The sequence below is a fragment of the Suillus paluster genome (genome assembly GCF_016628075.1).
Source record: "Suillus paluster strain FC165 chromosome Unknown EDB91scaffold_223, whole genome shotgun sequence".
NCBI lineage: Eukaryota > Fungi > Basidiomycota > Agaricomycetes > Boletales > Suillaceae > Suillus > Suillus paluster.
This window is the reverse complement of record NW_024537783.1, coordinates 25,040-40,336: the sequence shown is the minus strand read 5'-3', so window position 1 is coordinate 40,336 and position 15,297 is coordinate 25,040. Positions and strand designations below refer to the sequence as shown.

The window sequence follows — 15,297 nt, the reverse complement described above, 5'->3', positions numbered from 1 at the left end:
GGCCGAGCTAATTCCAGAGCGCAGAATCTCGTCTTTCGAGCCTTTGAAGAGTCCGAGGCTGAGGAACCCTTCCACAAGGATCTGATGGCAGAGCAGGTGGATGGTGTCCCAGTGGACGCCAGGTCTGAGAGTCGCTATCGATTTCTATGCGAAAGTTGTTACATGATGGTATAAAGGATGTATAGTGTGCCTACCTGCTGCATCTCCAGTACAAGAGAGTATATTTGCTTACTTTTCTCAGTAAACTTTCCGCCATTTCCAACTGGCATCGTCCCGTGTGACTTTATGATAGAAGCTCAATCTGCTGGCATTTAATCGCTGCGACTCACTGTCCGCAGAGTAGCAATCCCATTCGCATCCTGCGTCAATAAGGAGTACCTGAGGCTCTAACTGCCTTTCGGGTGCAGGACCGTGTGCCAATGCACCGTGATTCAAGTGATCGTGTGGCTTTACAGGTCCCCAGGTGAAGTCCCGGTCGTTGCAGCAGTAATGTAACGTAGCAGCTCTCTTTGAGGCAGCAACAATAGGGAGGTAGGCCTGATGGACAGCCCTGGTGTCATTGGTGAGTTGTCGGGCTTCAGTGCTTACTAGTGCGTTCGTACCCTTCACGCCGGCATGACGCAACGAATATCGCCTCTGCCTCCGCCTCTTTCTCAATCAGCCACTCTCCGGGAAGAAGAGGACGATCGATGCCTGCGCCATTTCCCTGAAGAATCTTACCCTGTACTGCATTGCCCAAAACACGCATGACGGTCTCATGCGCCCTGGAACTGATATCGTTGGCGCGTCGGAGCATTGATATCTCGTTCTCATCCTTGATCAATCGTGTTCTGTGGAGGGAGGAGAGCAAGTATGCATCCGTTGCGGTATGGGTCTCTGATGCAACGATAGTCGCCATGTACTCCTCGGGTAAAACGGGGAATAAGGGCGAGTTGCGCGGCAAGGTATGGAAGACAGCTTCGGGATGTGACTCGAGGAGTGAATCAATGGCACTTTGTAGCTCTGAGCTATACGCAATGTCGGCTACGTCAAACAGCTGCTTCGCTTCCTCGATTGTGGGTGGAGGTACACTCCACATAAGGTCTGCAACCTCTATTGCCGGGATGGATAGCTTGACGCTCAGCCTTGTGGAAGGATCCGTCTGTTCAGGCTGATACAGAGCAAGAAGGAATGATCCAGGCACGGAGCATCCTGTGAGGTAGTAGAAATTGGACTCTTGGCGAAACGGTAGCTCGCGATCTGTGTCATTTCGGAAGGTTGTATTTCCTCCTGCAAGAAGAATGACTTGGGGCTATTCGTGTTAATCAATCCTTAGCGTTTACCGAATGTTATATTGCATTACCTTATCCTTCAACTGCGTTGGAAGCCCATTCATAAGCTGTTCGAACGTCCTCTGCACGTGTGCCGTCGCTGTGTTGAAATTATTGGTTGGTGTCCATGTGTCAATAGATCTGTATCTGAAGCACTAACCGCAGTAAGTCAACCCGGACATGATAGTGAAGTCGATGATTGATTAGGAAGTGAATGAGCGACAAGTACTGGCCCTTGACCTTACTTATGAGCGATATGGTTGTTAGCTCCAAATACTGAGACATCAACGCCGATGGTGAAGCGGTTATCATGCTTGCCTTCCAAGCAAGCGGCAGGGGTTCGACTCCCCTTCGGCGTATAATTTTTTCCGCCTCCCAATGCCCAAAACGTTGCTCGCAAGTCGCAGCCCGAATCTTTCAGATCTACGATATAACTACACTTTTATGGCAAGAAAACTTCAATCATACGGAGAGGTCGAATCCATATGTTGACCTTTGTTGCTGTCAACTCGGGAGCCGGCTTCAGAAGCGATCCTGACAGCGTCTTTTTGTCTTTTTTTGATGGCCCAGTAGCTGGGCTGCAGCTGCCAAAACATCCATTTTAAAACGTTTGGATACACACACCAATCCGCTGAAAACATCCGCGACGTGTACACAATGTGCACTGTGCAGGAGCACAGCTAACGATCATGGCATCTTGGATGCCATCACTTAAGCTTGGCAATAGATCACAAGTGTCTGCATGAAGTAAGTCATGCGGTTACTAGTGACAGTTTACAACCTAGCGCTAGCTAGAATTTAGCATGACATGTACAGCCTGCATGTGAGTGAAAGTTGGCACACATGCATGTTATTTTTTTCACACGTACTGGGGCAATGATTGTGCACACAGCTCAGGTATTGTGACAGGTCACAGATTGCTGCCTGTGGACAATAATAAGCACTCAATGTCTCGTCGTGCAGCGTGTTCGAGTTCGCTGACATGGCCCCCTCCATGGAGGACAGTGTTGCACTGGCAATTGGTTTTCTGGCTCTGCTTGCAATCGCCAGACGAACCAACAGAAAGAACCTACCTCCCGGTCCTACTCCAATTCCCTTTCTCGGGAATTTATTTGATATCAAAGTTGATGCACCTTGGATTTCATACACCGAGATGCAGGAGACCTATGGTATGTGTTCTCGTTTCTTTCTTTTTGCATCAGTTTTCTGACAGAGACCACAGGTGATATCATATACACCCGCGCCTTAAACATGGAGATCATAGTTTTAAATTCCGAGGAAGTTGCAAATGAATTGCTTGAAAAACGATCTCGGGTCTACTCTGACCGACCATACATAGCTACGACCGACCTGTGCGTACTTTTCAGTCAATATATATGCCACTCGCAAACTGTCCTTCCCACAGCTTCGGTTGGGAATGGGCGACATCGTTAGCAAGATACGGTGCGAGATTCAGAATTCATAGGCGCCTTTACCATCAAGTCTTTCGATCTGAAGTAGCTTTAACCTACCGCCCGAGGCAATTACAGAAAGCATATGAAATGCTCAAGTTCATTCTTCATGATCCTTCACATTATGCTGGTCACTTCGAAGTGTTAGTAGTTATTTATCTTTTATCCGAATGAAATTCCACTACTTGACAGGTTTGCCGCATCAGTCGTAATGTCAGTTGTATACGACTACAACATTACATCGCATGATGATGTCGTCCACAATGCGGTGAAGCGTGCATCGGACTTGATCTTAAGGGTCGCAACACCCGAAAAGGCTGCTGTGTTCGGTGCATTTCCGCTTTGTAAGTACCTTGATTATTGCAATCCAGCCAAACAATATAATATTCGTGCCCGTAGTGAAGAAGTTGCCTTCGTGGGTACCTGGCCTGGGTCTGAAAGACGCACTTCTATCGAAGCAGTATGTTAAGGATATGTTAAACACCCCATATAACCACGTCCGCCACAACATGGCAAGCTGAACTTTCGGAGTATGCGAAGAGGCTTGCTGACTGCACTAAACAGGCAAATGGATCTGCGCAGACATCCATGGTTTCTGACGCGCTGAGAAGGTATCATGTGTTAGAAGACGCGGACAATCCGGAGATGGTGATGGAGATCAAAGCCTCAGCTGCCACTGCTTACGCTGGTGGGTGCTGGTGACTCCATATTGTCATTTGCCTGATCCCATTTTCTGAAACACAGGGTCTGTCGAGACCGTAGGTCTGGTGTCTATCAAGCGCTCGTGCAATGACAAATCAGGATATCTCAGACTGTCTCTTCTCTGTTCATATTCATGCTGGCGATGGTTAACAACCCGGAAGTCCAAGAACGTGCCCAAGCAGAAATTGACCAGGTTGTCGGATTTGATCGTCTCCCTAACTTCGATGACCTCCCAGCCCTCCCATACGTCGGGGCACTGATAAGGGAAGTGAAAAGATGGCATCCTGTTACACCAATGGGTGAGTAGGGCCACATTTAGAATGTCAGAGGTCGCTGAAGCATATCTTAGCCATCCCTCATTCGAATACGGAAGACGACTTCTACAGAGGTTACTTCATTCCAAAAGGTGTGGAGTCGTAGCTCTGCTATTATGTTTATTTCATACAATCTTGACATCCGCCAGGAGCGGTAATCACACCTAATGTCTGGTTTGTGGTGCAGTTCAACTTCTGTCATCCCTTTTGTCCTGAACGCTGTCTCCAGGGCCATGGCCCACAATCCGAAGAAGTATCCTGACCCAGAATCCTTCCTTCCCGATCGCTTTTTGAATCCTAACGGCACATTGAACGATGATACACTCCCATGGATATTTGGCTTTGGTCGCAGGCGCTGGTAATGCATCGTAACCACAAATCATATCCGAGTCGCTCTAATTATTACATCCTGAAGTCCTGGCAGTCACGTTGCGGATGCGTCGCTTTGGGCTGCAATTGCATGCATATTAGCCACCTTCACCATCCAGAAACCTATCGGACAAGAACCACGAATCAAATGGGCATCAGGGATTACTTCGTAAGTGTCACTGGACGTTTGATATATGTTGAGCTGAAGTTGCAGTACTAGGTATCCCCTTCCCTTCCCATGTCGATTTGTACCCAGGAAAGCTCACGACATGCAAGGATTAACAAGCCTAATTCAGAGAAGCTCTCCGTAAAGCAAATGTACTACTTCGCAGGGGCTTTTAATTTTGTACCGGGATAGTCACAGACCAACTCAAGCTTGAGACATTGATTTATGCACGACAATGAATCGTCGCAAATATGAAAGAGCACGACTTACACGACTCACCATATTCTGAGATCTACAACTAACCCAGTCACATATTTAACACTTTCCTTGAGTTAGCTTACAGCCTGCTGCATAATACCATTATCGAACTGCCTTCAGCACGATAACTGCATGATAACATCATGCTACCAGCTAGTGCAGATATAGTCAACTTCCCGAACACGTAGACTCAGTCACTCCCAGAATTCCGAAGAGCTCCAAGTTGCAGAAAGCGGGTCATTAGATAACCCAATTACCCATCAGAAAACATCAACAGGCTTTCACTTGATAGTGAGCTGCGCACTCTATATACATATAGGAGCGAATCCACTGCCATGTCAATACATACGAAGCCAAAGCGTTGGATAGGGTATACGTTAAAGACCCTCAGATTCATCATCATCGTCCCTATGCCTCTGGGAGCACACGCTACACCCATGATCCGCAACACACCCATCACACAGCACACGACTACATGAGCATACAGTAGCGTCCACACACGGCGTGCAAAGTCGACTCGAGCACACCGCGCACGAAAACACCATATGCGACTCACAGCGATCGCACACCTTCAATTCGCAACTCCCGCACGACACAACAAGTTTAGCAGGCAAAACCTTCAGCTTCCTAGTGTCCGTTTCGGAAGCCTCTTCGGCGCAGTCATGGCAGAGCTCCGAGCTCTGGCACCGGCAGCATTCGTCAATGTAGGAGCAATTGTAGCAGAACGGTCGGTCACAGCGGGGACAGCGGATGAAGACGCTAGGATCGTGCTCAGTGCAGAGGTCGCATGTCCATACCTCCCCGCACGGACACGTGATACCACCACTTGTGCACTCTTGACAGATTGATTGGGACCGACATAGCTTGTTTTGGCAGCTCCGCCAGCCGGGTAGCTTGCATTCCATGCAGGAACCGCGCTTGGGAGGATGAGCGCGTGCAGATTCGGAGTATGCGTCGAGTAGGCCAAAAGACATGAGCTTGTCGCCGGGTACGCGACGCATGTGCGGGATACTGACTGGATGACCGGTGCACGAGGAGATATCCCTCGCGCAGCACCAAGAATTGCACCCAGGACACTTTTCTAGGTCGCACCCCTGCGCCTGGAGGCATGGAAAACATAGTACCTGCATTTGGTGTCTGACGCACTGCGCGAAAGGGGGATCAGAAGATCCACGGCAGTCATGCGACTCGCACGATGCAACCTGACAGTTGTTGCAGTGGATAAGATTGGAATCACATATGGAACAACGCGAAGAGTCTGATCGTAGACCGATGATGTCTACGGCACCATCACCCTCCTGTTGTATAAGGCGTTCGTGGTATTTCTACCGCAGTCAATTGGCTTCATGACAATGAATGGGTACTGATTGGCCCTTACCTGCACTTGCAGCTGCTTCGATACCTTACGTGCAAGCTTACACTCCGCCCAATTGTCCGAGTCATGAGAAGAGATGACCACTTTCTGCGACCTCGCAGAAACGAAATCATAGACATCCATCATGTCAGACTTAAGTTCGTCGGGAATGGGGATGCGCACATCGTGCACCTTGTCTTCGATCTGCATGTCATGGAGTAGGATAGCAAAGCGCGTGACAGACTCTGTGGAGAGACGGAAATGGATGACGACACTTGATAGGATGGGCGGTCCTGGCTTTTCTTGTGAGACTGCATATCCAAGGGTTGCGATATGTTTTGCTTCATTAATCATGGAGGGCTCATGGGACGGGTGTAGCATGTGGTAGATAGTTTTCATGATCCTGAATATCTTGGGGCGCAAGGGATGACCATAGTCTCTCTCGCGTGGCGAGATGATGGTCCAGGCAGGCATTATTTCAAACGCAGAATATGCTGGTAGTGGAAAAACATCAAAATTCATCGCGACACGCATTTAGCGCAATTTGTATTCTTACATTGTCGCAATGTCAACATCTCAAATTTTGGTGAGTTCTTTATGTAACGGATATGAGACCGTGTCTGTTCCTTGACACACCTACAGATTGACCTGCCATTACTCGTGCCTTTGCTTATCGCCGGATGATTTCAGATACGGTAAATTCTCGATTTTGACTGTTTACCTAGTGCGCAATCATAGTTCGAGGTCGACTACGCAGTAATAATAAAAGTGTTCTCAGTCGAATCGTCCGTACTACATACTACAGAGAGCCAAATCATACCCTCGATAGATACGATAAATATACCAACAGCCTTCTACGTATATTTCGTTGCCAAAGCTTGCACCACACTCCACGAGTTGCCCACCGTCCCCCAGCTCTCTGTCTGGCCCCACGTCTGGGCATCCCATTGCTCCCCAATCACAAGCATGGTATTCGCGATAGCCGTTGCATTGTACGCAGTGCCATTTTCCTTCGTTCCGACCAGGTAATCTATAAATGTCTCCCACCGTGGCACGTAATATCCGCCAACGAGGCCACCCCACTGCTTGGATGCGTAGTCGTTGATCTCACCTGTGGGACCCCACAGCGTGATCTGATTCCGTGCATTGTACTCAAGGAATGCAGCATACGATGCGTTTCCATATGCCAAGCTCCTGGCTGCACTAATCCAGTTCGCGAGAAGAAAGTAGTCGTCCGTGAGTAGAAGCTCGTCCAGGTCGTGCAGTAGCTGCAAGAGAGGTTTACCGGCTGCAGCGACAGTTGCACTGCTGGATGCATTCGATGTGTACGTGGCGACAAGTGTTTCGTAGAAGGTGATAAAGCGGTTCGCGAGAAGCTGGCGTGTGACATCCACAAGATCGTATTTGAACTCGGGAATGTTCAACAACGAATTGGACTCATAGCCTGCTTGTATCAGCATCTGCAAGGCAGGAACAACGGTCGTGTTCGTGTCATAGAAGACTATAGTCGGGATCCCCGTCCGGTTAACAAGCCCGCTGAGTGCAGGTGCTAGCTCTAGGATACTCTTCACAGTGGCTTGCGAAGATGGATCTTGGTTGCTGTAAACTGTAGCTTGCGAAGATGGATCTTGGTTGCTGTAAACTGTGGCCCCCAGGATCTCCCATGCATTTACAGCAGACGAAGGGAGGTCAGAGACGTAGTATCGCCTTGATACCCAAGACGACACATACGATGTCCTGTTAATGGCAGTAGGAGACCAAGCCTGATCAAGCAGGACATCATAAATGATCTCGTTCCCTTCCAAACCCTCAGGCGTCAAGCCCATGCCAACCATCGAGGAACCAGGTGATGTCAGAGCACGCAGTGGCTCCGCGGTAACATTGACAAAATTCCCTTCAAAGCCCATGTTGCCGCCAAAGTCGTGTAGTTCGCACCAGACCCATTGCTTTCCATAGTACGAGCTCAGTCGCTCCCACTGAGGTTGCGCCTCGCTATATAGATCGAGGATGATCATACTATTGTTCCCCGGAATACCACTGAGATACGCTTGCACACGCTCGGTGGTCCAGAACGTTTCGTCGCTGAAGAACAACCAGCCTTGCATGAGCCAGATAGCCTCTGGGTCTGCTGCTCGCAGACTTGCAAACGTGGCTGAGGAGACGTTCTGAAGATATGCGGGATCACCACTATAAGGATCATTCTCGTTGTATTGGTCCAGCGTGTAGATATGAGAGACGCTCCCATATGCAATGATCTGTTTGTCAATCAAGGACTTTTGCAAAATCGCAAAAAGGGGATCGAAAGGTTCGAGGAACGAATCGTTGGTGTATGTGGAGGGGAAGCCGATCCATTGACTGCCATTGACGATAGATGCATTTGGATACAAACTATGCAAAGCACGGGGAACGAATCCGGTGAATGATGGGAGGACAGGGGTCATACCCAGCTCGACCATGCGGGAAATGATCTGCTTTTGCAGTGCGAATTGGTCATTGATCCATTGCGTTGGAAGATCGCCGCCCCAGCTGCCTTGTATATTCCCAAACCTGTTCCACGCCTGGAAGGCAGGACCAGACAGAAAGTCTGCGATTTCTGCATCAGTGAGCCCAACCTCTCGGAAGACTTCTACGAGGGTATACTCGTAACCGACCCAAGCTAGAGGGAGGTTGACACCGCGCAACGCGAGCCAGTCAAGAAGCAAAGACCAATCGTCGAATGTGTAGAATGCAGCCGTGTAATCAAACGTGACCGTGTTGAAGAAGTAACGGTAAGGCACGATAGCGCTTCTGGTTACAGGGTCCTTGATGGTGGGAAGCTTGTGAGGGAGCTGGTAAAGTCGCGACCCTGTCCACCAGATATCCACACCACCAAATTCTGTGACATATCTGGTTCGTCAATATGGTAAATTGAGACAAGCCAAATCACTTCAATAGCTGAAAATTGACGTACGTATATAGTCCCCTCGCACAAGCACTTATCGTTGTGCACTCGATGTAAATCTGTGTATCTCCTTCACCGTCTGAAGCATCACGCATTGTGAAAGTGTCCAGGTCTGAGCTGGCAGTTGTCGACAAATTAAATGTGAATGCATTGGAGTGACCAGGCATGCGCCTCTTCACCAATGCATAGAGGCCACTAACATCATCGGGATGAGCAGATGTAGAAACAATGCAAGCTATTGCAGCTAAGAAGAAGGTGCCAGACTTGAGGCTTGCGAGAAGACTCATACTACGACCCAACTAAACCACAGATCTTAGTTAGTGCTCGGGTAGAGCCTTGAGAAAGAGTAAGCGAGTGAGTTGCACATATTTATGTCAGGTCGACTATGCATGACTCCAAGGCGGGTTAATATTGTGTTGATAGTGGCTTGATAGTGGCTGTATGTTCTTGAGATGATAAGCATTACAAAGAGTAAGCTCCGAGTCCATGATAGAATCGATATCGATAGTAGACTCCGAGGTTGATCCGAGCTGGCGCATCAGCAAAACCGCCCAGGTCTTATGAGGCCTTGACTGGCCTAACAAAGCCATACGAGGTGGCTGTAGGCCTGGCGGATTGCGCAAGGCTCACAGCGCCATGAGCGGAAATACTCCCACATCAGCAAAACCCAAGATTCCTTATTTGACTTTGAGCGGCTTATTTAAGCTTTAGTTTTCAGGCAACTTCGCAAATGCGCGCCAAGGCACAACAAGTCGGTCAAAGAGTTACTTAGCTTAAGCTCTTTCAAGTTGTCCAAGGGGAAAAAGATGATAAGGCTCAAAAATGCGATTAATTAGATTAAAGTGACAAAGGTAAGTGCAAATGTCTATGATGCGAGCTCGAAAGCATAATGATCAGCATATTTATTGACATAGAATGTACGAAAACTGTCATATGAGTTACGTAGATTGATACTGTGGTGAAGAAATTGTTTGCCATAGATGGGAATAAGGTGAGCTGCACGATAGATTGAATCGACATGTATGATGTTGTAGATAGGTGCATTGTTAGTGCCGCAGGCTGGACGGACCATCCACATACCAGTATCTTCATCAGGCGAGTCTCCAATGATATTGAACCAGTGCACGACAGCGCATGGGTTATGGGTAAGTTATTCCTCCAAAATTGAACGAGAAGAACGTATGAATCCTTGCAACTTCGAGTCCTTGAATGCCCACATCTTCTGACCCAATATTGACGAAAACACAGTCATAACAAGGGGCCTCATTCTGCCACATGGGACAAGCATGAATGTGCTTGATGTTGGATGTTCAACATCAACCTTGTATTCCTTTTCTTGATCGCCATCATGGGCTCTATAGTGTAGCTTATAATTTAGTTGTATTGCATTGTTTGTACCTCAGCAGTTCTTTCACCAACGCTGAGGTACAGTTCACGTTCATTCTGCACACCATCTCTCACTTACATTGTTTCATCTCTAGACCTGTCTCTTAGGTACTATTAATGTCATAGCGGTTCTTTCACCAACACTGAGACCTGTCTCTAAGTTTCTACTTTCTACAGGTTATGAGCCCTGGCTCAAGCTGAGCCAGAAACCAAAACTTTGAACAAGAATTCACTCAGTCAGTGCCTGCCACTCACTTATCTCATTTCCCTCCACGATGGCATTGTCATGGGGAAACACAATCATATTCCTGAGCTGCTTGGAACTGTTAGGTACCGTGCCGGCTCAGGAAGCGGAGGGGTCAGGGCTTGGCTTCAGCTCTTGCGCTGCGCCCTTAGCCGAGTACGTGCCCCGAATTTGGAGCGGGTCCAACATTGTCCGACGATAGGACAAGTAGACCGCTTAGGTCCGCTTTGAGGGTCGGGAGGTAAGTGCTACTAGCAGTGGGCCGACTAGGAGCGGAGTGGAGAAGGTGGAGGATAATGTGGAAGGTGGAAAGGAGCAGGGGGAATACTTGATAGGAGCGGAGAAGTAAGGAGAAGACTTAGAGCACGGCTCTAAGTCAGAGCGGAGGGTCGGAGGCGACAACAAGATGAAACTTGTGTCCAGAGGAGGCAAGGTCCTACTGAGAATTCTCACAAGTAGAAACTGCAAGAAGACAAGTAATATTAAGACTAGGGAAAATATCTAAGTACAGGATATGTTATATACTTCTAAGTAGGAGGCAGTGACCAGGATAACTATGTTGCAAAGCTATGTACCAAGGGTATAATTTGTAAGTACTTACACAGGCGAAGACATAAGTCGGAGTGGATACCAGTATGTATGCATCGGATCAGTGATTGAGTGGTAAGGAGAATTACCGGTGATCCGGAAGTAAGGGTCTATGTACTGAAGGGGAAAGTATATATCTAAAAGGGGCAAGAGGTTCCAGTCGAATGGAGATGTTATGGAAGGGGACCGGTTGGGCGGTCGAGCGGAAGCATAGGGGTGGATGCAGATGATGATTGGATGGAGCGAAGGATGGATGGAGCGAAGGATGGATGGAGCGGAGGTGGTCAGAAAGTGGAGCAGATATCAATATCAGAGCGGTCGGATCAGGTATATGACAGGAATGGAAAATTATACTAGTTGGGCTACCAAGATGCAGTATGCTCTTGTGTGCAAAGATCACTGGTGTCACATCAACACGAAATCCGAACCAGGGGATCTCCTCGGTCTTCCTTCATATATACCTTTACCAGTCGATAAAGCTAGACCCATGGACGCTGAAACAGCGCTAATGCATGAATGGTTGCTCAAAGACATGAAGGCCAAGGAACTCATTACTCAACGACTGAGCTTGTCCATTGCATCACTCATTCCTCATTCTCACACCGTATCAGCACATAAAGCTTGGCAGGTCTTACAGGACCATTTCAACTGGACCAACATGAGCACACAGTATCTTCTCAGACAACAGGTACAAGCGCTGCGCATGAAGGACTCTGCTGACGCCACCAGTTATGTTGCACAACATGCGGTTTTCTGTGAACATTTAATTGATGCTGGTGCACCTTGGGGCGAAACTGACGCCATTTACCATATGTTGATGGGGGTCCCTCAAACCCCAATCTGGCAGCAGTTTAAATCTCTTCTCGAGCAATGTATGCATGACAAGTCCATGACTGCCACGTCTGCATCTGTACCTACCTTTACCTTCGAGAGTTACATATCCCGCATCACGTCTGAAGCTGCACATTATGTCGTGACCCAGCATGCGCATTCCTCACATCCAGGCTCAGAGTATGCCAATGCTGCCACCACTCCCATTGTGCATGCACAAGCACAACCCCCAGGGGGTGTTCTGCACCACACCTGGCTGCAGCAAGGGTGATCATGACCATGCTCACTGCTATGGGAAGGGTGGTGGAATGGAAGGTCAGGCTCCATGGATGAAGAATAAGAAGAAGGACAAGGAGTCCACAGTTGCTGCAGCTGCTACCATAGCGCCCGTTCCAGCTCCTACTCCTGCTCTTACTCCTACACTTCCCATTGTGGCGGCCATCACCGGGCTCAGCAGTCTTATGGACAATATGTCCTTTGCTTCCATTACAGAGATCCCGGACAATGTGTCCTGCGCCGTCGACCTCCCATTCTCCACTATTCTAGACTCTGGCACTACCATTACCCTTGTCAAGGATAGGGTAACAAGAAATTTTTCCACACTTACTCTGATGCAGACCCTGTTCCAGTGCGCACCGCTAATCACAGTATCTTGCAAACCACTGGCCACAGTGCCTGTGTTGCATGGCTCACCATTGGCAGGAAGCGACTTTGCATATGATTATCCAACTGCCTTCATGCACCGGGCGCCTTACTCAATCTCCTATCCATCAGTTGCATGAATGCAAAGGGATGGGATGTCAACTTCAGATCCAATATGACCTGTGAACTCACCTACAAAGGCACTCCCCTTGGTGTGATACCAGCCACTGGGAAGCTCTATGCTGCAGACATGGAGTTCATTCCAGCCTCCGTGCTGTCGTCTCCATTGTTGCCTCATCTTGAAATGTTGGCGTTCACTCACATTCCTCTCTCATTGGACCTTTGGCATGCTCGGATCGGGCATATTGGAAAGGAGGCTGTGTTGTGTCTCAGTCGTGTTTCCAAGGGCATTACCATTGATTCTACTGCACCTCTCTCTCATTGTGAGTCCTGCATCATGGCCAAACACCCTCATCAACCCTTTCATCCATCTGAGACTGAACGTGTGTCCAGTTTCCTTGATCTAATTCACTCTGACCTCTGCAGTCCCATTCCCACACTCACTCCCCACAACAAGTGCTACTTCTTTGTCTTTCTTGATGACCATACACACATGCTTGATCTCCAACTCCTTGCCTCAAAAGATCAGTCTCTGGACGCCTGGCATGCACCGCGCACCTGCTGGGAAAACTTGTCCGGGCGGTGTGTAAAGATTTTTTGTTCCGATAATGGCGTGGAATTTATCAATGACGCCTTTACAGTGGATCTTGAGCAAACCAGTGCCCAGTGTCAACGCTCTGCTCCCCAGGCTCATCAGCAGAATGGGAAAGCAGAGAGGGTGATGTGTACAATTGAAGGTCATATGTATGCGATGCTGGACTTTGCCCATTTGCCAGGTTCCTTGTGGGGTGAGGTGGCTCTCACCGCATGCTATCTATTTAATTGGACAGAATCGTGTGCACTACCTGTGGGGAAGACCCCATATGAGATGCTGCACGGCACTCAACCAAATCTGGGCCACCTACGCGTTTTCAGTGCTCGTTGCTTCGCGTGCATCCCGACAGAGCTACAGCAGAAACTTGGACCTCGCTCTCGAGAAGCCATCTTCATGGGATACCCCCCAGGCGTCAAAGCCTGGAGATGTTGCAACATTGTCACTGGAGCTTTCTTCAACTCACGTGATGTCATCTTCAATGAAGGACTGTCCAACCGCCCCTTCCCTGACAGCGACAATGAAGATGATGATGCTATACTCCTGCTGGCACCCCCTCCTACCATCATTGTCCTGCCTCAACCTCCTCACGCTGACATCATTCGTCGTTCAGGTCACATCCCAATCTTAACTGAGAAGGGCCAACTCTTTAAAGGTCGCATTGCTGCTGACAAAGCATGTCTTGCTCGACAACGCAAGGTTCGCATCGCATGTCTCACGGGCATTCCACCACCTTCCTCAGATGCTCTTGTACCTGTCACACCGATCGTTGATGTTCCCGCTCGCATGCCTGACCGTCCACCTCCTGCAGTTGTCGACCCTGATGCAATCAACCCTGACGATGATGAGATTGGCTTCCCCAAGGTCATCGCTAACCTCATTGTCATGGAAATGGCTTGTCTGTCCATCTGCAGTGACACACGCCGGAACCCTCTGTCCCCTGGTTACAATCTCAAGGTCCCCCCTGCAACTTATGACGAGGCGCTGCGTTGTCCAGACCACGACCACTGGTTAGCCGCAATGCACAAAGAGATGAACCTGATGTCAGAAATGAAGGTATATGAACTTGTACCATTGCCTGACAACCATTGCGCCATCAGGTGCTGTTGGGTACTGGAATTCAAGGAGGATCTTAAGGGTGGACCTGTGTTCAAGGCGCAACTGGTAGCCCAGGGCTTTTCCCAGATTCTGGGAGTTGACTTCGGATGCACCTTTGCCCCGGTGGCCAAGTCCACTTCTATCTGCGTCCTCTCCGCTTATGCTGCAGCCAACAATTGGGAACTAGACTGCTTCAACGTGAAATGTGCCTTCTTATGGGGAAAACTCCAGGAAGACGTCTACATGTGTCAACCCCCAGGCTTCGAGCACGCTGGTCCCAATGGTCTCTGCTTAGTTGCCCATCTCCTTTCCTCTCTCTATGGTCTCAAGCAGGCTGCATATGATTGGTATGAACTCCTCTGCGAAGTCCTCTCACATCTCGGGTTCTTACGCTGCGACACTGACTACGCTGTTTTCATTTTTGATCATGTCAACAGCAAGGGGGTGAGAATAATTTGCATCATCACATGGCACATCAACGACGGACTCGCGGGGTCTAACAATTGCACCTTCCTCGACCGAACAAAAGCGCAAATTGCTGAATGTTTCAGTATCACTGACCTTGGACCTGTCATGAAATATCTTGGCGTTCAATTCATCTGCAATTGTCAGACTTGCAAACTATGGATGCACTAAGAGGACTACATCGGCTATCTGCTGGCGGAGCATGGCATGTCAGATTGCAACCCAGTAGCACTGCCTATGGACCCCACCTTTCCTTTTGGCCATCCAACTGACATTTTCCCTCACGTCAATGACCTTCAGACCAAATATTGCAAACTCATCGGGGAACTCCTCTACCTTGCCATGTATACTCATCCCGATATCGCCCTTACTGTCATGCAACTGGCACAGTACAACGTCTCCACCGAACCCAAACACTATACAGCCGCCAAACACGTCCTTCGTTATCTTGCTGGTACGAGAACCC

The 15,297-nt window shown here is 48.8% G+C and overlaps 1 non-coding gene across 1 annotated transcript; it reads left to right on the top strand.

The window, feature by feature from the left end:
- The first annotated feature begins 1,597 nt into the window (after positions 1–1,597).
- EDB91DRAFT_t122 lies at positions 1,598–1,669 on the top strand. Its single transcript has one exon. It is a non-coding gene; the product is annotated as a tRNA-Gly (tRNA).
- Positions 1,670–15,297: the final 13,628 nt, after the last annotated feature.